This window comes from Castor canadensis, chromosome 11, assembly GCF_047511655.1.
Source record: "Castor canadensis chromosome 11, mCasCan1.hap1v2, whole genome shotgun sequence".
Lineage (NCBI taxonomy): Eukaryota > Metazoa > Chordata > Mammalia > Rodentia > Castoridae > Castor > Castor canadensis.
Window position 1 is genome coordinate 45,545,684 of NC_133396.1, and position 21,326 is coordinate 45,567,009.

The 21,326-nt window shown below is 46.6% G+C and overlaps 1 protein-coding gene across 2 annotated transcripts in view; it reads left to right on the forward strand.

The window, feature by feature from the left end:
• The window catches only part of Abr (ABR activator of RhoGEF and GTPase), a 181,070-nt gene that overhangs the window by 16,354 nt on the left and 143,390 nt on the right, over positions 1-21,326 (forward strand). Inside the window, exon 1 of one of the 2 annotated variants that reach the window (XM_074046548.1) lies at positions 19,359-19,791. The exons of the other annotated variant lie outside the window; for it this stretch is intronic. The gene's annotated coding sequence lies outside the window, so the exon portion shown is untranslated. Of the gene's footprint in view, positions 1-19,358; positions 19,792-21,326 lie in introns of those variants that run through there. 2 annotated transcript variants of the gene reach the window in all.

The following is a 21,326-nucleotide window of genomic DNA, read 5'->3' on the forward strand; positions in this document are numbered from 1 at the left end:
AAAATATCTATGGCAATAAAATGCAGTGCTAGCATCAATCCCCAAAACTGATAAAAGCCAAAAATAAATTTTTGTTTTAGGTTGAAGGCACTCTTAAATGGCTAATCTTTAGGTTTAAGGTAAGGGGAGGTGCTGCACAGTATTTAAGTCTCTTCCAGACAGGCACAGTGTCTCAGCCTGCTTTTTTTTTTTTGTGTGCTATTTTGTTTTGTAACCACAGAGCCTGTGGTCTCTGAAGGAGTGAGATCACTGTGGGATGGACAGTTCTCACAGTGTCTGAGAAACTTAAGAGGAACTTAAGAGTTAGGACAAAGACCTTCAATCTCTGCAACCTTAATGCCAACTAAGTGACATCTACTTGGTCACTTATAATTAAAATGGCTACACATCTTTCTTCTTTTCAGTTGCCCCTTAGTTTGCTGTGTTTGGGGCCCAAATTGACTGACAGCTTTCTTTGTCCCCCAAATTGCTCTTGGTGGGGGAGGAATCAGCACAGGCACACTCTTTGGTAGGAAACCACAGTTCCGCCTGCAGTTTCGTGTCTGGCCTGACTCCCACCCCATGAACATTGCAAAACCAAGAGATTTTAGAAACCAGAAAGTGAAAATAGCCTGTCTTCTCCTTCGGTTTCTGGCTGCAGCTTATTTAGGGCCACTTCTTGGGGAAAGCTCTGGGCTTGCTGAGTTGACACTGATTATTTGTAGTTCCATTCAAGGAGTTGTTGGGAAATCCTCCTTTAGGGTGAAAAATCTCTTGAGTCCAAACTGCCATCCCAGATATGACTTCCCCTGTCCCCAGCATCTCTCTGTATCTCCGTTTAACATGTGTTTCCTTCTGCCTCTTAATACAATAACTTAGATGTTACCCCCACCTGCCACACTGGACTTGCTGAAGGCAGATACTGGCTCACACCAGTCAAGCGAGGGTGAAGGCTCTGTGCCTGGTTTTCCTATGCAATGAATAATACATAATAACTCCTGTGTCCTGGAATGCTGTGAAATGAGGGAGGAAACTTACTCAGCACAGTGCCTGACACAGTGAGCCACCAACAAATACCTCATATTAGTCACCCTTCCTTTCCTTAATATCTGCATGGCACCTTCTGCCTCCTATCTGCTTGATAAATGCTTGCTAATTAATCTGAAAGATTAAGGATATTCCTAAACTACTATTCTTCTGCTTGTGAAATAAACTGGATAAAGAACTGACTACAAGTCAGAATCCTCTGATCTGTTTTTGTTTGTTTGGCAGTACTGGGGTTTGAACTCAGTCTCCTGAGTATTTGTGTGTCATGGCTCCAGGCTCTGGAATCTATTATATATTTTAGCAAGGGATTTTGAACAGCCAGCACAGGGTTGCTAAGAGCTTGATGTGGGGTGTAGAAAATATCTGGTGAGCTTTTGTGTGTGTGTGTATGTGTGTGTGTGTGTGTGTGTGTGTGGTACTAGGGCTTGATGTAAGGCCTACACATCGAGCCACTCCACCAGACCTATTTTTGTGAAGGGTTTTTCGAGATAGGGTCCTGCAGAACTATTTGCCCGGCTGGCTTCGAACCACAATCCTCCTGATCTCTGCCTCCTCAGTAGCTAGGATTACAGGCATAAGCCACCACCTCCTGGCAGAAGCAAAGGCCAGAATGACCTCGAACTCATGATCCTCCTGCCTCATCCTCTTTGCCTTGTTGCTTACCAGTGTGCGCCACTAGGACTGGCTGGTGAGTTTTAAATATTGGGCCCTTTCTAGCACACAGCCCTAAAGGTTGATATTAAAAGGAAGAAAAAAAAAGTCCTCAACTTAATTAAGAACGTAGGGTATTTCTAAGCAAAATGGGAGGGAAAAGCCCTTTTGAGTTTGTGTGTGAGCAGATACGGAGTTGCCAGACAGTTGATAAAATTCATTTGTGTATAGAGCCAGGAAATAGGCAGAGAAGAGAACCCAGGTGACCTTTGGCCTGAGAGCAAACACAATGGCCCAGTGCTGATGGGCACTTGGTCCATGGCACAAAGAAGTTCTTTCAGATCTGCTGTTTTCAAACATGACTGGCCAGGGTTTAGTCATGCAGGTGACCCTTTCGCTGCCCCCATGTAGAGTCATCCTGGTATTTGATGGCGTCAGGTTCTAGCTTTGGATGCTCACTCAACACAGCTGAGCTGAGCTTCTGCCTCTCAGAAGTTCATTATGTTCTGCCTGTTTTTTTCCCCTCTCTCAAAGTCACCAGCCTCCGTTAATTTAGACATAGGTGGCACGGGAAATGGTGTGCTTTCTTCAGGGGTGGAGATCACTGTGGAGTTAGACAGTTTTGCTGGGCTTTGTAAGTAGTTGAGCATACCTACTGGCCTTCTGTAAATGGAACTTTTTTTGGTATTTAAAAAAAATCACTCTGGAGAGGAGAGTGCTTATAACCACCAAACCAATCAACAAAAAACCAAGAAAACAGCTTTTCTAAATGTTTATAGAGTAACCAAATCACCAAGAATCAGGAGGTTGAAAGAAGGAAATGGATAGTAAGACATTGCCCACTTCAAAGGAGGTCAAAGGAGTAAAGCACTGTGTGTTTGATTTTATGACCCATGGGAAATCAATTTGGGGTCACCATAAACTCCTTCCATCTGGGAGAAAAGGATGCAGGCACCATTAACCCAAACTTTATTGACCCCTGAGTGGTGCCCACCAATACACCAAGGGAAAGAATTACACATTCTTCTTCAAGAGCCTTCAGTCCTCGTGTGGGACCAGGCCCACCATACATGTGACCCAAGGTGGCTCTTTATATGCTGTTGGCAACCACTGCTGTTCATATTTTGAACAGCAATGACCACATGTTTGCTGGTTGACCAGAAGGTACATCAGGGGCACACCTGCTCTGCATTTTTCTGTATTCCTTCGGCTCCAGTGCCCAGGTGCCTGCCTGCAGAAAGCCCAGCTGCTCCCTCCTGCAGCTCCCCTCATACTCTCAGAGAGGAAGTTGTGGTCAGTGCTGCTAGATTCCCAAGCTGGCAGAGAAGTGCTTCTCATTAGTAGCCAGTACAGGTCACTGCCACGGGTGTGGCTCTAAGACTGGCTGTACGACTGGCTCTCCACAGGCCAATAAGTGAACTGGTACCTGAAGATGGGACATGCTGCACAGGCTGTCATTGTTCCTGGAAAGAGGAAATGTCAGTTCCTCTGCTGTAAGGTGACTCGGATGCCCTGAATTGCTGCTCTGACCCCCAGTTCTTTTAGGTCACAGGCAAAGCCTGATCAGGAAGCCTCCAGCATCCACCACCACTCCTTGCCACCCAGGGACTCATCTGGAGGTCTGGCAACTCCTCTTTTAAAACCCTCTGGATTCCATAGGTCTGTTTACACCCTCTCCTACACAGGAGCAGGGGCCCAGCTCTGATATCAGTGACTCCAAAGTGGTGACCTTCTAAGAGAGGTGCCTAAGGAATTGTAAAGTTAGAAGAGCTATGATTCCAGAAGCTCCCCAGCCCCTACTTTCTTTGCTAGAGAAAATGCAAGGGGACACACCTAACCCTCAGCAGGGTATATTCCAAACAACACTGCAGTGGAAAGCCATGCACAGGACACCAACCATGGGTTCACATGTGTGAATGTTTCTCTGGAGACTATCTAGACATTGAGCAATGCCTCATTTTAAATTTTAATAGATACTGTCAAATTGTTCTGGAATAGGTTGATCCAGGTTATAGTCTCACCATACTTTTTGAGAGAACCTGTTCACATTGTTACCGACATTTGTTACTATTTTTCATTTGTGTCAGTCTAATAAATAAAAAATGGCATCTCAAAGTACACATGGTCTGATGACTAATGAGGCAGTGTATTTTCTTATGTCCTTTGGCTATTCCTATTTCTTCTTTGTCATATTCTTTGCCCACTTTTTAGATTTAATGTGAATGTCTTTAATCCCTCATGATTGGATAGTATGCTAATCATAGATTTACTCAAATAAAGGAGATTTCTTATTTCTTCTTTTTCTTTTGTTAGTATTGGAATTTGAACTCAGGATCTTGGGCCTACTAGGCAGGCACTCCATCACTTGAACCACTACCCCAGCCCCTTTGTTTTTTTTTTATTTCTAGTTTCCAAGAGTATTTTTTTCTATTCTTTTTAAGCAGAAATAAAATGAGTGTTTACTTTTCACAATTGCTTTTCTCAAATATGTCAAGATGATTATATGCTATTTTCTTCCTTAATGTATTAATGTATTGACTAACATAATTTTTGTTTTTGTTTTTTCTTTTTTGGCCGTTCTGGGGTTTGAAATCTGGGTCTCATGCTTGGTAGGCAGGTGCTCTACCACTTGAGCCACTCTACTAGCTCAAGAACACAACTTTTATAATGTTGAGCTAGGCTGATAGTCTTGGGATAAACACTATTTGATCTAATAAACAGGGCTGCAGGATGCTTAATTGTGTATTAACAACCCATTCACAGAGCAGCAAGTTGAGTGGTACACAACCATGCGTATTAGCTGAGATGTACAGTTTAGGAAGAAAATTGCTAGATTGAACATGATAATTGGAATTAAGATTACTTGCATCTATGACATAGGAAAGATTGACCTATTGTTTTCTCTCTCTTCCCCCAGAATCATGGTGGCATCATAAAATTTGTTGAGTAACAATTCCCATCTGCTCCTATGTTCTGTTTGCAGAGGTTTCCTTTTTTTTTTTTTTTGGTAGGACTGGGGTTTGAACTAAGGACCTTGCACTTGCAAAGCAGGCACTCTTCTACCGCTACTTCCAATCCATTTTGTTCTGGTTATTTTGGAAATGGGGTTTCACGAACTATTTGCCCAGGCTGTCTTCGAACTTTGATCCTCCCAATCTCAGCCTCCCAAGTAGCTAAGATTATACAGGTGTGAGCCACCAGTGCCCAGCTCTGTTTGTAAAGGTTTAGAAGCCCTTGCCTTTATAGGTCTTCTGTATAGTCTCCACCTACTTGTCCTTGTGTATGTGTGTATTTGGTGGGGGGAGGCGGTACTATTGGTTAAACTCAGGACCTCACACTTGCCAGGCAGGCGCTGTACCATTGAGCCACTATACCAGCCCTTTTTTGTGCCTGGTATTTTCAAGACAGGATCTGGCTCTGAACTGTGATCCTCCTGATCTCTGCCTCCAGAGTAGCTAGGATTACAGGCGTAAGCCACTGGTGCCCAGCTGTCCTTTTGTGTTTAAAGGTTAGCAATCGTTTCAGGATTTCCTCTCAAATCTGCTTTCGGACTTTATATTTTCTCAGGAAACTTATCATTTCAAACTTTTGATAAAGTTCATGCTACAACTTCATGTTTTAAGCTTATCTTTCTGTTTTAAACAATCATGCTAAACATTTAAAAAAGTTTTTTAAAGTATGGCTCTGCTCAAAAATAAGATACCCTTCTCTGTGAACCAGAATGGAAGCTGAAACCAGAGCAGGTCAGGGACTGGGTCTGGGGAAGGAGGGGAATCTGGGCACTGACCTGCCTGGGCCTCCTTCTGCCTCTCAACTAGTCTCCATGGTTCCTCTGCCCACTGTTCTGTTCCAGGATCAGCTGCGTCGCACCTCCAAACAATAACTGTTGGCAGCTGCCTTCTCCTTGGTATATTGTGGCCTGTGGTTTCCTCCTCCAATCAGATCCCTTTACCCCCATCTTTCAAGGATAGCTTAGAATTCCTGGTCCTTGAGAACACCCTCTATTAGATATTTTATTGGGCTGTAATTGGTAATTGGTCTCTTTCTTTCTTTCTTTCTTTCTTTCTTTTTTTTTTTTTTTGAGGTACTGGGAACTCAGGGCCATCACCTTGAGCCACTCCACCAGACTTATTTTTGTGAAGGGTTTTTTCAAGATAAGGTCTTGCTGAACTGTAAATTGGTTTCCTTTTAATATAAGATTCATATCATGTTTGTGGATTTATTTACTTGTATTTCTTTTTTTGTTTGCTTGTTTGTTTTTGCTGTAGTGGGACTTGAACTCAGGGCCTGGCACTTTGCTAGACAAGGGCTCTACCGCTTGAGTCTTACCTCCCAGCCCTGTATTTATAGATTGGCATGAAAAGAGAGAAGCCTAAGGTAAGTTCATTACACTGATGTAGACACACACACACACACACACACACACACACACACACACACCATAGACTCAGTCATCCATCCTCTTTGAACCAGAAGCCAGATTAAAAATAAATTAGAACGAATCAGTTATAAAAATTAACATTGGAGTATCTATGATGACTCAGGCCCTGTACTAAGCACATGAATTACATAAATGCATTTTCAGTATGAAAGATTCCAGTATTGAAGTCTGGAATAAAACCTGTTGGTTCCTGTCACTTCTCCCCACCACTTCTGCTCCTTTCTGATGATGGAATCTGCAGTTGACAGCATTGCACATTAGATAGCCTTCAGTCCTTTTATGACACTCACGTATTTGTATCCAATTTGTGCATTATTTCATTATTCTCACAACAGCCACAAGAGGTTAATACTATTAACCATATCTTATGGAGGAGAAAACTGAACCCTAAGGAGGTTAGTTAACATACCAAAGTGCCACAGAGCAGGAAGGTGGTGCATGCCTCTAATTCCAGCAGTTGGGAGACTGAGGCAGGAAGATTGCAAATTTGAGGCCCTTCTTGGGCTACATAGTGAGACTGTCTCAAAAAATGTCAGTGCCTCTTGAAAACATACATGAAGGATTCTTGCTTAGTAGGGTATTTCTTACAAACTCAGAGGGAGTTTCATAGAGCTTGGGGTGGGGCCGAGGCCCCTTAGCTCTCAGAGACCTGAGTGGAATACACCTGGTCTGATCATTTGCCACCCTTATCTGGATGTCAGATCTTTCGTTTTGCTAGATCGTTTTAAGTTCTGTGCAAAGACATCATTAAATCCCTCCAGGAAAGGCCTCCCGTCCTAAGGACTCCAACAACCCTGGGTACAGTGGGCAAAATCTCAGAAATCCTGGCGGTGGTTTCTGTGGCAAGAGATGCAGGAGAAACCGAGAGGAAGTGGGCTGGCCGGGTCCCTGGGGAGGTGGCCCTGTGCTTTCTGGTTCTTGTCGCCTTTGCTTCAGGAATTTCCTTAGTGGACCAGGCACCAAGACCAGGAAAACGAAAATTCTTTAAGCTTTTATTTTAAATCCCAAATAAAGAGTCGTTCTGTTTTAACCTCCCCTATCAGTCAGCGACTTCTGGAATGTCCACTGCTTCCTGCTGGTCGAAACCCTGGGAGGTTACCCAGCAGGGGCCCACACCATTGCCACACCTCCCATTGCAGGGCTCTCCCCAAGGCTAGGGAGCACGGGGGCTTCCCGTCATCAGCGTAAGATGTACTTAGGTCCCCAGAGGGTTGTGTTGTGGCACCTGCCTCCCCGCGCGAGGGTAGGGAAAGGCCCCAGGCCCTGAATGCATTTGCATCGCAAGTGTTGCCTAAACCTCAGAAAGCAAGGCCGCTTCCCCCGCCCCGCTCCTCCTTGGTCCCCGCAGGTGCGGGCTGAGCAACTGATGCTGCGTTAGCGGTGCGCGCAGGAGGAGGTAACCGGTGTGGCAGCGGATGCTGAACCTCAGGCAGAGATGGGCAGTGCCGTCACGTGACCCAGAGCCCGCGGCCCCGCCCCCGCCCCCGCCCCCGGGGAGCCCCTGCCACGCGGGCCGGGCGGGTAGCCGCAGCTGGCCAGCGCAGAATGGGCGGGAGGGAACTGGCAGGGGGCGGGGAGAGCTGAATCCACCTTAGACCTCGCAGGCAGCTGAGGTCTGCTGGTGAAACCAGAGAGCCATTTGTCTTCAAGCCAGCAATTTCTAAACCCTAAATCGAAACGGGATTTCATCAAGGATCTGCGGGTTAGGAATGGATGATTGTCAATCAGTTTCTCTTCCCTAACGGGATCATCAAATTTCATGCAACATTTACCAGGAGTAATATGTGAAAACACCAAAAGGGCTTTATGCACGCTGGGCAGCACACAATAACTGTGTGTGTGTGTGTGTGAGAGAGAGTGAGAGAGAGAGAGAGAGAGAGAGAGAAGGAGAGGTTTGTGTTTGGGGACTGTTTGCTGATGAGAATATGAAGAGGCCGCAGGGATATTCTTTCAATTTGCAATTTGGAATGAGTGATCACGTTGAAGACTCATGAGTAATAGAAATAGACTGGAGGTTTTTTTTGTTTTTCTCTATTTTTCTTTTGCAGTGCTGGGGATTGAACCCAGGGCTTGTGCATGCTAGGCAAACAGTGTACCACTGAGCTACATCCTCTGACCTTCTTTTTAATTTTATTTTGAGACACGATCTCAATAGTAGCCCAGGCTGGCCTTTAACTTGTGATCCGTCTGCCTTAGCCTCCCAACTGCTGGGATTACAGGTGTGTCTCACCATGCCTGTAGAGAGTTTCTTTTAGTTAAAAAAAAAAAAAAAAGCTGTGAGCCTGTAGTATAGTTGAATCTGATATTATAAAGAAGTTCTTCTAAATTGATCTATCTTACGTTTATTACATTTGGTAGGGGTGTGTGTGTGTGTGTGTGTGTGTGTGTGAATAGCTATACCCTAACTTCTTATTTGGTAGTTGTGGTACTGGGATTAAACCCAGGACTTCCTGCTTGCTAAGCATATGCTCTACCACTGAATTACACTCCTAGCCCAATCTCTAATTTCTGGCATTAAGAAACTGTTTTCTTGGTCCAGCATTTTGGTGTTTATTCTGTATAACCCAAGGTTTCCTTTTTTTTTTTTTTTGTACTGGGGTTTGAACTCAGGACCTTGTGCTTGCTAGGCAGGTGCTCTACCACCTGAGCTATGCCTCTGACCCTTGAGGTTTATAATTTTAACAGAAAATTTCCTACTCACCTTTTCTCTTTAAACACACTTGGGCACTTAAAGTCCTCAGTCCTCATTTTCTCACTTGCTAAGGAAGGAGGCTCTACTCTGGTGCCTGGAGAAAATGCTCCTTGCTGATGAAGTTTATACTATATTTTACTTTTCATTGTCTTTGAAATCTTTCAGGGACCAGCAGCAGGCTGTAGAAGTCCTTGCCTCTTTTAAACATGACAGCTGTGAATTTAAGGGAGAGGAGCATGTTTTTTTTTGATGGATATTTTTCTTATTCCAGCTGCTCTTGAATGCCACACTTAAGAAAATGAGGTGGCTTTGTTTTTTTTTAATATGCTAATGAGTAAACTCTGCAGTGATGTGAGTCACCCACAGAAAGCAAAGAGTGAGGTTGGGCTCTGGTGACCTCAGTACAAGGCACAATACCTCTTCACTAGGTTTGCTGTAGTCCTTTCAGGGAAGCTGTTCCACTTTTTGTCTTATTTTTACCCTCAAGAGAAAGGTGTAAGGCGAAGTATGTTGGCTCATACCTGTAAATCCAGCACTTGGAAATCCAGACCCTGGAAAGAGGAGGTGGAGGGAGAGAGAGAGAGAGAGAGAGAGAGAGAGAGCTGTAGTGTGTACATGTGTGTGCACCTACACGTGTACACAAAGCTAATACTGCTTGTGTGCTTCTGATGGTGTGCTGATGTCTTTCATCTGTTACCTCATTTGATCATTTGATCCTCTCAACCATCTTGGTCAAAGCAGCTCATTGTTATCCTCATTTTACAGGAAAAGAAACTAAAGCTCAGTTTCTTGGAGACCATACCTTGAACCTGGGGATATTGTCTCTAGAACCACATCCTGAACTACACCATTGCACTCTACACCGAATCTGCAGCAGCTCAGACACTGGCCCTGTAGGGCTAGTGCTAATGTGACTAGCTGTGAATGATGCTTCGGCCTGCTGGGGGCCAAAGCCCCATAGCAGTGCCCTGGACAGCTAGCAGGTCTGCCTCCCCTTCCACCCCCAACACACATCTAGGGTAGAAGACTGGCTAAGCTGGGCCCAGAGTAGGAGAGGACAGCAGCTGCTGTGTTGGCAGCCCTGCTTTTGTCAAAGTAAATAAGACCTCCCACCTTGGTCATCAGGCCTGTGAATCTGACTTGGGAAGAGGAAATTTCTGACAAGATGGGTTGATGTCTGGCACAGGTGGGTGTGGCATCCTCTTGGCTGTCTATTCCACTCTCCCAGCAGCCATGCCCAGTAACATTGTATCCACCTGGGAAGTGTGCCCTATGCCCCACCATCCATGCAGGTGAATTCACCTGGATACTGCCTCTTTCACCAGCGGGGTGGGGGGGGGGCGGTTGCTGCCTTAGAGGGGCTCTCATTGATTTTATCTTGGCAGCATGGAGGCTTCTAAAATCACTTGGGAGGGTTTGTTAGAAGTCCAAGGCACTCTCTTCTTGTCCCCTTTGCTGGGGGTTTCCCAATGAATGTGCCTACAATGAGTTCAAAGTGAGAAAACATGATTTATTCCCCTACCCCCTGTCTCCCCCTTTGTCTACCCTAGTGTGCTGTGTATGTTTGTCATTTCTCGCACGCGCCATGGTGTAGGAAGGTCTACAAAGTGTCTGTCTCCTGTCCTGAGATTAGGATGGCACGCCCAGCCTTCCACCAACTTTGTTTCTGCCAGGGGCTGGAATTTGGGTGAATGTCAGTCTGACTTTTTCTTCTGGTTCTTCCTGCCCCACCCTCCTCTCCTCCCCCTCAGTTTCCATTGCTGAAAGGCTGAATGTCACTAATACAGCTCCTCCTGGAGCAGGTTGGCAGCCCTGGCTAAACACGAGGCTTCTTTCCAATCTCAAAGCTAAAACCCAGCTTGGGAGGAAGAGCCCTAAGCCCTACCAGAAGTAGTTCTTGGCTTTCTGTCCAGAGCACTACAGATGAGATTTTTTATCTCTGGTGTCCCTAGACAATGCTGACAACCAGGTGATGTTCTTCCCCTCCTCCCAGAAACCAGAGACCTCTCGCCAAGAACAAGCATGAATGAGGTGCTAGAGTACACCATTTGTGTTTGTGGCCAGGAAGTCCCTGAGCAAAGAAAAGTCATTCCTCTGTTGAGGTAGAAGTTTTGCCCGGCTTGATGTAACAGGATGAGGAGAAAATGAAGGATGCACTGGCCAAGGATCAGGCTGAGAAATTCCTGTGCAGTCTGAGGAGCCACTCTTGAGTTTAAGCATGTAAAGACCTTGTTGTAAGGCTGGCAGAACAGTTCAAGTGGTAGAGTGCCTGTCTAGCAAGTGTGAGGCCCTGAGTTCAAACCCCAGTACTGAAAATTAAAAACAAACAAAAAGATCCTGCTTGTGCAAGCCCCAAAAGACTAGAAAATGCTAATTGGGATATGCATTTATGGGTCATATTTTGCTTTTTTGTTTCTTTAATTATTTTATCATTTTTACATTTATTCATATGTGTATACATTGTTTGGGCCACCTTCCCTCCTCTCTCTCATCTCCCTTCCCCTCCCCTCCCCTCTTTTATTGGTGCTGGGGATCAAGTCCAGGGCCTCACACATGCTAAGCAAGTGCTCTACCTCTGAGCTACACTCCCAGCCCTGTCTAAAAGAGTTTTATTGCGGCTTTATGACTTTTACAACAGAGACTGAATAAACTTACAGTTAAAAAAGTATGGGTGGGAGGTAAAGGGGTAAGGGAGAGCAATGGAAGGGGTTGAACAGACCAAAGTAAAGCACACACACAGTGGGCGTACACTGAGACACCCCTTTGAACATCAACTTAAATATTAATAATGAAAAACAGGACTGTAAGATAGGTACTAGTGGGAGGGGGAGGGTGAAGGAAGTTGATTAAGGTGATGGTATTTGGTTGATGGACTTCATGACCTGTATGAAACAGAACTAAGAAACCTCTTGCAATTGCTTTAAGAGGGGTGGGGCAGGGGTTGAGAGGCAGAGACAAGGGGGCAATGAAAATAATGTACAATATAAATCTAATTGGAATTGTCATTATGAATCCCCCCTCGTATAAGACATATATCCTAATAAAATAATTATAAAAGACAATACAAGGGGCTGAGGTGTAGGGTGTTGTAGAGTACTTCCCTAGCCTACATAGGGCCCTGGGTTCCATCCCCAACACCACAAAAAGAGAGCAAAAAAAAAGCCAACATGCTATATACTTCACACCCTCTATGTGGTCTTTTGATGTTATATGAAATGCATACAAAGGGGCATGTGACAGGATGCTAATTGCAGCATGACTTCTGAGCCAGCAGCTTGGGTGTTCTTCTCAGGAGAATCTTGGCACATTTCTCTCGTCTTTCCCATCACCTGAAGAGCTGAAGAGAGGCTTTGTTTTCCAGAACAAGTTGTCTGGGACCCTGACCGTTCCTAAAGAAAATTTTTGCACCTCCACCAGCTTGCTCAGAATGAGAGTCTAGGTAGGGAACAGTCCCTTGTGCTTGGAGCAGGTACCTTTACTTGCAGAATCAGGCAGGCCATGCCAGACAGCTTTTGTTGGTGTCTCAGGACCATATTCTTCTCAGCAAGACAGAACTTCTTCCTTTTTGGTCCTGAAAGTCACACTGAAAATTTTTAGCGGCTCTGCTGTGGGTAGGTGTGCCCACAGGTACTGATGTCTGGGTTAGTGGTCTTTGCAGCAAGTCAAGGAGCCTTGCAGGCCTAGAAAGAAGTGTGGCCTGCTTTGGTGCACAGCTTCACCTGTGGCCTCCAAGAGAGCAGCAGTGAACCAGGGGACCAGGATGCTTCTCTGTGGCAGTTTCCTCATCTCTGCTTACTTGTGGTAGGAGGCAAATAGAGTCTTTTATGAAAGAAGCCCTTTTAACTGGTTCTGGGAGGGTGAGATCTTAGTTAAAGCCACTTTCCAGGGGAGGCAGCAAGGACAAGAAGGCACATAGGCAAATTTCCACGTTCTTTCTCTTCAGCTGAAGTCTGACAAGCTCTGGGGTCTCTGGACTACTCTTTGGACATGTGATCTCAGGAGGCTGAGATTGGGAAGATCATAATCTGAGGCCAGTCCAAGCAAATTGTTCACAAGACCCCCATCTCCAAAATAACCAGAGCAAAATGGACCAGAGGTATGGCTCAAGCAGTAGAGCACCTGCTTTATTGCCATTTTTTCTTCAGAAAAAAGTAGCTTGGCCCTCCCGAAGGACCCCAAAGAATCAACCCTAGTGTGGAGGTTCTCAGGTCTAGCTAAGTATTTTGAGAAGACAACATAGGAACTACTTTTGGGGGGACCTGAAAGCCAAGTGTGACCTCATTGGGATCTGTTCTGGTCTTGTTTCCAGGTGAGTCAAAGTTCTGTGTAGTTCTGGTTATGGGGAGTGGAAAGTCACACTCCAGGGCTCTATGAACTAGAAAAGGAGACTTCCCAGCAACCTGCCTCCCTCTGCTGGTGGCCTGTGGCTGCCCTCATGTGACAATCATGTGCCTTCCTGGCCAGGGGGAGGGGGAAGAAACTTGCACAATCAGACAGAAATAGGAACTTGGAAAATTATTCAGTGGGGCACGTAAAGGATTAGGCAATGAGATGTCGAGAAGACTTCAGGCCACAAGGAGGGGTTTAGGGTGAGGAGCCAGATTTCATCTGAGTCATGTCAAAGATCTGAGGAGGCCCCTAAAACTTGAGCATCAGAGCGGTCAGGAGGAAGAGGCCCAGTGTCTTCCTGTCTCCCACCTGTCAGAATAAAATCCGGCATGGGGCTGGCCCTGAAAGGGGTAGGAAGGAGAGAAGTTTAAAATCCTGCAACGTGAAGCAGAGGCTACTGCATCTTGGAACCACTCACTCTCCCTGATCCCAGGAGAGGAGGTCAAAGCCTGCTTCCTCACTCCTGAAGTAGGAATGGTTCATCTTAAAGTGAGCCAGGCAGGCGGGGGCTGCCTCTTAGACACCTCAGAGAGTAGGTAACTCCTGAGCACTGGAAAGGGCTTCTGTCCAGGTGTCTCTGCAGGGGAACTGAAATTCCCCAGAGTCATTGCTCTGAGTTTCTATGTAAGGTTTCTCAGAAGCACAGGGTCCTTCCTCAGGAAAATAAATCTCTTACACCTCACCACATGGGCTTATCTTCTCCTAGGGCCTTCATCCCTGTTCAGAGCAATGAACAGAGAATGTTCTAGAAAGTTCAAGACCAGGGCAAGAGAGACATGAAAATTTGAGAAGGGGACTGGGTGAGGAAGAGTATAGAGTTGGTACCCCAATTTTCTCCCGTGTTCCCCTGAGAAGTTAGGGGATACTTTCTTTTTAAAAAAATGATCCTTATGGGTGCTAGGTGTGTAGCACAGTGGTAGAGTACGTGCCTAGCATGTGAGAGGCCCTGGGTTCCATTCCCGCCCCCCCCCCCATTCCCACCAATATTCTTAAAATCCCTACTCAGCTGAGCCTGGGTTATGCTGGGGGCTGCCTCTGTGAGGGAGATGCCCAGAGACGAATTAACACCCATAGCCTTGGAGAGCTGTAGAGGGCCCCTCCAGACATAGGTCAGGTTCCAGAGAACTCAGAGCTTGTCAGACTTCAGGTGGGGAGGAAGAACATGGAAATCCACCTTTCTGTCTTCTTGACCCTGTCGCCTCCCACTGGAAAGTGGTTTTAATTAAGAGCTCTACTGAATTCTAGCTACTCCGTAGGCTGGGACAGGAAGACTGGGAGTTGGAGGCCAGCCTGGGCTACATACCAAGACTCTGTCACAAAAGTAAATTAAAAAAAAAATAAAAACAAGCAAGCAAAAAAGAGATCTGCTGATAAATCCACATCAGCATCATGTACCCGTGCTGCCTCTGCCTGGAACCCAGCTTCTCCAGTGAGGTCAAAGGCCACTGGTTAGGATGCTTGCTGAAGCGTCCCGATTGGTGGCCAGACTAGAGCGTGGACTTGGCTCCACCCCCTGCTGGAAGTGTGATCTTGAGCCTCTTCTCTAAAGTGGGGGTAAAGATTATGTCTTCCACATAGAAGTGTCACATACTAAAAAAGCAGAAGTAGTATGCTTCACACAGTCACTGTGTCTAGACATAAATATTAGTGATGCCAGGAACACATGAAGGAAAGGTCTTTCTGGAATCTCACAGGGAAGGGAGATGGGTCCTAAACCCTGGCGTGCATTGAAGGGGAGACAGTGTCCCAGAAAGGCTTCTTAATAAAAACAGACCTAGGAAAAGCTGCAAATCCTGCTGGGTCCCTGGGTTCATGCTGAGGCCACAAGTTATATTAGCAAGTCTCTCTAATCTCCCCCAGTTCCCAAAAGAGCCTTCTTCTCCAGGTTCTAGCTCCCCCACCCCTTTTCTTTCTTTTTCAGACACGGCCTCATTATGCTGCCCAGGCTGGTCTCCAACTGTGGGTTCAAGTGATCTTCCTGCCTCAGTCTCCCAAATAGCTAGACTATAGGCATGTGCCACCATGCCTGGCTCTCCACCCCTGTGTTTGCCTCTGCAATTGCTTATGTTTTTCCTTCTCCATCAGAATGAATGCCTTGCTTCCTCACCCTATAATTTTTGCCTTTTTCATTATTTCTAGGTATGTCTCAAATCCATAATCTGAAACAGTCTGGGCAAAGGAACCCTGTCCTGTGAGGACTCTCGGAATATTCCATTAAGTAACAAGGCTTCTAGCCTTCTCAATACCCACCAAACTTCCTGGAATGTGGGAATTGTGGGATGGGAAAGAGAAACATTTCCCCCTCCTTTATCAACTATTTCCCGGTCATCTATTTCTCCAGGAATTGTAGATGGTATGACTTGTATCCCTTTCTGTCAGGGTGAGAAAACCAAGGCCCAGACAGGGAAAGGGAGTTACTCAGTGCTGCACAGAAAGTCAGTGGCAGAGCCGGGGTCTGGATTTAGGGTTATGTTCAATTTAATGCCCTTTCTTTTCTGTTGGAGAGAGGCAGCAGAATGTTGAGAGGCTAAAACATGGATTCTGGAGTGGTCGTGGGTTATTATGATAATTAAGTGATTGAATACGTACACAGTCCTTAGATTATTCCTGGCAAAACAAAATAAGCACAAATACTTGTTGCTATTACTTTATTGTTACTTCTCTACTCTTCTCACCAGGTGTACTAGTCAGCTTTTCATTCCTATAATGAAATTTCTGAGGCAGGCAGGCTATTTTATTGAGAAAACAGATTTCTTTTCTTTTGCTTTCTTTCTTTTTTTTTTTTTGGTGGGACTAGGATTTGAACTTAGGGCTTCAGGCTTGCAAAGCTGGTACTTTACCACTTGAGTCATACCTCTAGTCCACTTTGCTCTTGTTATTTTAGAGATAGGGTCTTGAACTATCTGCCCAGGCAAGTCTCAAACCATTATCCTCTTGCTCTCAATCTCAACTTCCCAAGTAGCTAAGATTATAGGCATGAGCCACTGCTGCCTGGCTGAGAAAAGAGGTTTTTGAGCTCACAGTTTTGGAGGCTGGAGGTTCAAATTGCACGGCATAGGCTCTTGTGAGACTCCATCTTGACCTCATCACATCATGGCAGAAACATATGTGTATCTCTGTCTATGTGGTCCATCTTCCTCTCCTCCTTCTAAAGCCACCAGTATCCAATCATGGAGTTCTTCCCAAGTGACCTAATCTAATTGCATTTCGAAATCCCCTCTTTTGGGCTGGTGAATAGTTCAGTGGTAGAGTGTTTGCTTAGCATGCACAAGACCCTGGGTACAATCCCCAGTACAATCACTGGCCTCAGTGATTTTATGGGGTGTCACAGACCTAAGGCCCAACAAACCAGGCCCTGACTAAATTTTTAGTCTTTTATTCACTTTGTTTTGGTGAAGGGGAAATAAAGAGGAACTTTTCACTGTGTGCAGGCCCCAGAAGACCAAGTGAGTCTGGCACTGCATTGTCCAGGGTTCTGTGGCCTGCTCTGGGCAAGCAACAGTCATAGAGGGTATCCTTAGCCCTGCCTATCTGCTCAGTCTGCCTGCAGACCCTCTTAAGCTAGGTCTGTGGGAGGATGGGGGCCAGAATTAGTTTCCATCAACTTCTCCTGTCACTGAACTAAAAAACAAGCTTTCCTGGACTGTCTGGTTGGCGAAGCCATCCTGAGAAGTGAGTGCATTAGAGTCAACTCTGAGTTACGGCTGCAGGGCTCCCTAGGACCTTTGCTCCCTAGAGTGATTGCACCTAGTGCAGAGAAGGAGACAAGGCAGGCCTGCACCAAGAGACTGCTTTTCCCCCAGGAGGGGCTACCGTTTGTCTTCCTCCAAAAATAAATTACCTCTCAAATTTAGGATAGGTCTAGGGGAGGGACTCTAGGAATTGAGACCAAAATTCCCTCAGTGGGCATAATCTTTTCTAGGTTTCTATTCCATTTCCATGTTGGAGCCTGATTGGGTAAAAAGGAGTGCAGAATTGGATGCTGGCTGCTCAGCCAGGGAACCCTGGGCATTGGGGAGCTTTTACCTGGGGTTTTGTGTGAGCAGTCAGAGGATTAATTGGAGCAGCAATTGTCATGCCCAAATCCCATTCTAGGGTACTGTAGGGTTTTTATGTTTGAGTCTTTCCAAAAAAATGTTCCACATGACAACCAACCAGCCCAGACACTTCTTCTCCAGTTGGTGGAACTGGGCTAGCCGAAACATCTGTACCGCTCATTTTAGGCTGTTTGTGACCAGGAATCTACCTATTTATTCATTCATTGACATTGATCATTCATGAGAACCACTATTTTTCTTTTTCTTTTTGGTGGTACTGGGGATGAGCTCAGGGTCTCACATTTGCAGGTGAGCCAACCGTCCATCCCTAGAACCACTATTTGAGCAAGGTGCTGAGGTTACTGGGAACAAGAGAGATTCATTTCCCACCCTGTTGGAGCTCTCAGTCTAGCAGAAGAGACACTCACTGAGTGATTTCTAAGAGCACTTGGAATTCAGAAGGAGGGAAGCAGGCCTCCCTGGTCTGGTGGTTAGGGAAAGCTCCTTAAAAGCAGTGACTTCTCAGTTAAGAGCAGATACTGAGGCAGAGTGGAGGAAGAGCATTTTACCCATGCAAAGGTCCAAGGCAGGAAAAGGCAAGAGAAAGCAGGAAGGAGAATACCTCAGGTAGAGCTGAAACAGGAGCAGGGGCCAGGCCACAGGTCCTTGTAGTCCATCAAAAGAAAATGGGGGGGAGGTGTTGCCCTAGATTTGATCTCCAGCACTGCACTGGATATTGGTCTTTGTCCTGACAGTAGTGGGAAGCCATAGTCAGGTGTTAAGAGAGAAGTGCCATGTCGTATTTGTTTTGCAGAGTGCTCTCTAGTTGCTGTGGATGCTGGGAAACTTCTCCAACCAAGCTTCATGTCCAAAACATGAACCTCATGAGCCTAGGGCTGCTCAAATCGACGCACCAGCTCTGAGCTGATCCTCAGAGCCAAAGTTTCCCTCTTTTCCACTCTCCCTTCATTAGAACACATGTCACATGCGTTGCTCTCTCATCTCAGTTTCTGGCACCAGACTGTGAAACTGAGCTGACCAGCCTGGGACAAAGAGGAAATTAGGAGCCCCGAGGTTTCATGATCAGAACCGGAAAGCGTCATATGCATCCCAGCCTGTCTTGGGACTGTTCAGAGATAGGGAACAGAAAGGAAGGCAAGGGTGGTCCCTTAGAGGTGGGGGCAGGGTGCCTTGAGTTGGCTTGCCAGCCTGTCTGCCTCTTCTTCTAAGGTTGTAATGACCCAGTGGGGGCTGGGTGCAGGTGTGTGTGCCTGGCTTCCAAGCAGAAGCATTCAGAACTATGGCATCCCTTGTGAAGGTGACCTGGACCAGACTCGACTCCCTCCCAGTTCCTGGGTTTATTTAGTTTGGTGGTATTTGGTTGGGGAGGGCACCAATGCAGCATCATGGGGAAAAGAAGGGAGGGAGGCATGAGCTTTGTGAGGAATCATCCTGGGTCCGCCTGACCATGTAGTGTTCTCAATACTGTTAGTATTGAGGATAGACGTCCTTTGGACATTGCTGGTTTCTGTCCATTGAATGCCAGTGGTACCCCCTACTACTGTGACTTCTTTAAATGTCCTGCATTTTCAAAAATACTTTCTGCTATGGCAATACCAACTATCCTTCCTCTGATTGAGGGCCACTATCTCACTGAATAAGGGGACAACTGTATGTTCAGCTATGCTTCAGCTCCCTGCAGCTGGCAGGCAGGGAGGCTGGGGAGGTCCCCCATTTAAGAAGATGTTACTGAAAGTTTTGTCTAGTGGGCTGGCCGTTCTCCCTCGGTTCCTTTTGGAGGTGCCTGCTTCTCCCGACACCAAATGGTGTTCCTCCTGACTTTCCCAGCCTCCTTTCTCACAACAGTGACCTGTAGCTCTGGGTAGAGTCTGGCGGAGAAGCTGAGGTTTGAATGCAAACACTTCAAGGCAGCTTGGCTGGAACACCTCTGTTAGCCCAGGTGCCACTCTTCTGAGCCACCAGATGGCGCATGGGAATCCCCGCTCTCTGCCGCAGGACCCTGTGGTGGCTGGAGTTGACTGCAGTGGGAACTTGCCTTAAAGAGGCCTGGTCCTTAAAGAGACACAGCCTCACACCGGCAGGCTCAACCATTAAACCCAAGCGAGACTCCACAGTGGCAGGCACCACTGGCCAGCCTCAGAAGCGCCCTTGTCCTTGCCTTTCTGGGTGTTGAGCTGCTACCTCTTAGAGCCGGTCTCCTTGATGGTCCTCAGCCCCTGCGGCCACTCCTGGGCCTGAAGGAGACAAGGCCAGCCTGGAAGGTGGCGTCAGAGCTTCCTGGCAGAACAGTGCAGGACTGGGATGCATCTGCAGGACTCTGGCTGGAAGAGTGGAAGGCACAGCCAGCTCCAGGGCAGTGGTGACCATGGGAGGGCAGAGCCAGCCTGTGAGTTCTGACTCTTGCTAGACCTGCTCCTGCTTCCTTCGAGCTGAGGAGACTGGAGCTGTTGAACTTGGTGTCTGATTTTTGAGATTTTGAGAATTATCTTGTCTCTTTGGCTGGCATCTTTCCAAATGCTGATGGGGACTCTGTGGTAAGTAAATGAGGAGGCTCCAGACCCCACTGTCGAGCCTTCTGATGACTATAGGAAATTCTCATCTTGGCCTCTGGGTGTGGCAGTCTAAGCAGTGTCAGGTAAGGGCCACTTCAGCTGGGGCTTAGCAAGAGGCCCTTGTGAAGTTGCAACTTGGTTAGTGCCAGGATGCTGGACTCACTGTGGTCCTCGGCTGTGGGAACAGGGCTTCAATACAGCCCCTAGGAAATGTGTGGGGAGTGTCACTGCTGCTGGGACCTGAATGTCTCTGAATGTCCTCCTGGCAGTGATGCCAAGAGAGGCAACAAGGGGGTGAATGCAGTTGTCAGGGGAACAGGTCTACATCTTGTTGGGGCTGCAGTATTTCTCAAGACCCAGGTTGACACAAAACTTGTGTAGAGAAAAGAATTGAGGAGGGGAGGCTTGGAATTCATTTCTGTTGCCGGTAGATCTATCTCAATATTGCCTGGAAAAGTCAGGACGCTGGGGGGAGAGGCAGGTTGGAAGAAGGCAAAGGACAGAGTCTCAGGCCCTGAGTCCCTCCCTGAGAGGTGACTCAGGAGAGGCCTGGGGAGTTTTCTTCTTTTTAGACCCCAGAGCTGAGGGTGAATCTTAGAGTGGTAAGTGCTGCTCTACTATCCAAGGAAAAGGAAATGCAGCCAGGAATGGAAATTAGGCTACCTCAGGAACTGCTGGGAAGCAAAGCTGATAGTCTGGTAGGGCTGACAAGGGGCCTGGAGGTCATCTACTTGACCTACCCAGGTGCCCACCTTGCAGCAGTGAAAGCAGAGGTGGGAAAGGCATGAGCCTGACTCAGGCAGAGAAGCAGGGGTTGGTGGGGCCTGGCCTGCAGGAAAGAGACTGTGACTGGATTGCATTTAGCTTGTCTCCAGGGTCATCTGCCCTGTTGTAGAAGATGTGGTTTTCTTTGGGAACCAGTTCTCTTTTTGCTTAATTATTGGTGGCCCTTCGGGGTTCTGGAATAACACTGCCTTTCCTTCTCTTGTAGCTCTGATTTCTTCTTCCCTAAGTTCAACTTCATTCTGTTTACTCATTTGTTCACTCATTGCAGCCAAATACAGAGCTACACACGTGGACTCTAGATTCAGACTTGGTTCATTTCCAAATGTCACCATCTGCTAGCTGTCCAATGGCCTAGTCTTTCTTGGCCTCCATTTCTTCTTCTGTGAAATGGAGATAAAAGTAGTCTCTGTCATTGGCTTAGCTGAGATGATCTATGTAAAACACATATAATGCTGCCTGACACATAAGAAGCATGCAATATATGCTAGCTGCCATTAGTTTTTATTATTGAGTATGCATTTCTTTTGAGATGGAGTCTTTCTGTGTAGCCAAGGCTGGCCTCAAACTCAAGATCCTCAAACTCAGCCTCCCAAATACTGATACTATAGGCATCTACTGCCACACCCAGCTTCAACATCCATTTTGAGTGCTAGGAGAAGGCAGACTGTGCTGATAGCTGCTTTGAAGGTCTACCCAAGCCTCATTCATCTGCTGGACTAGGACCTCAGTGA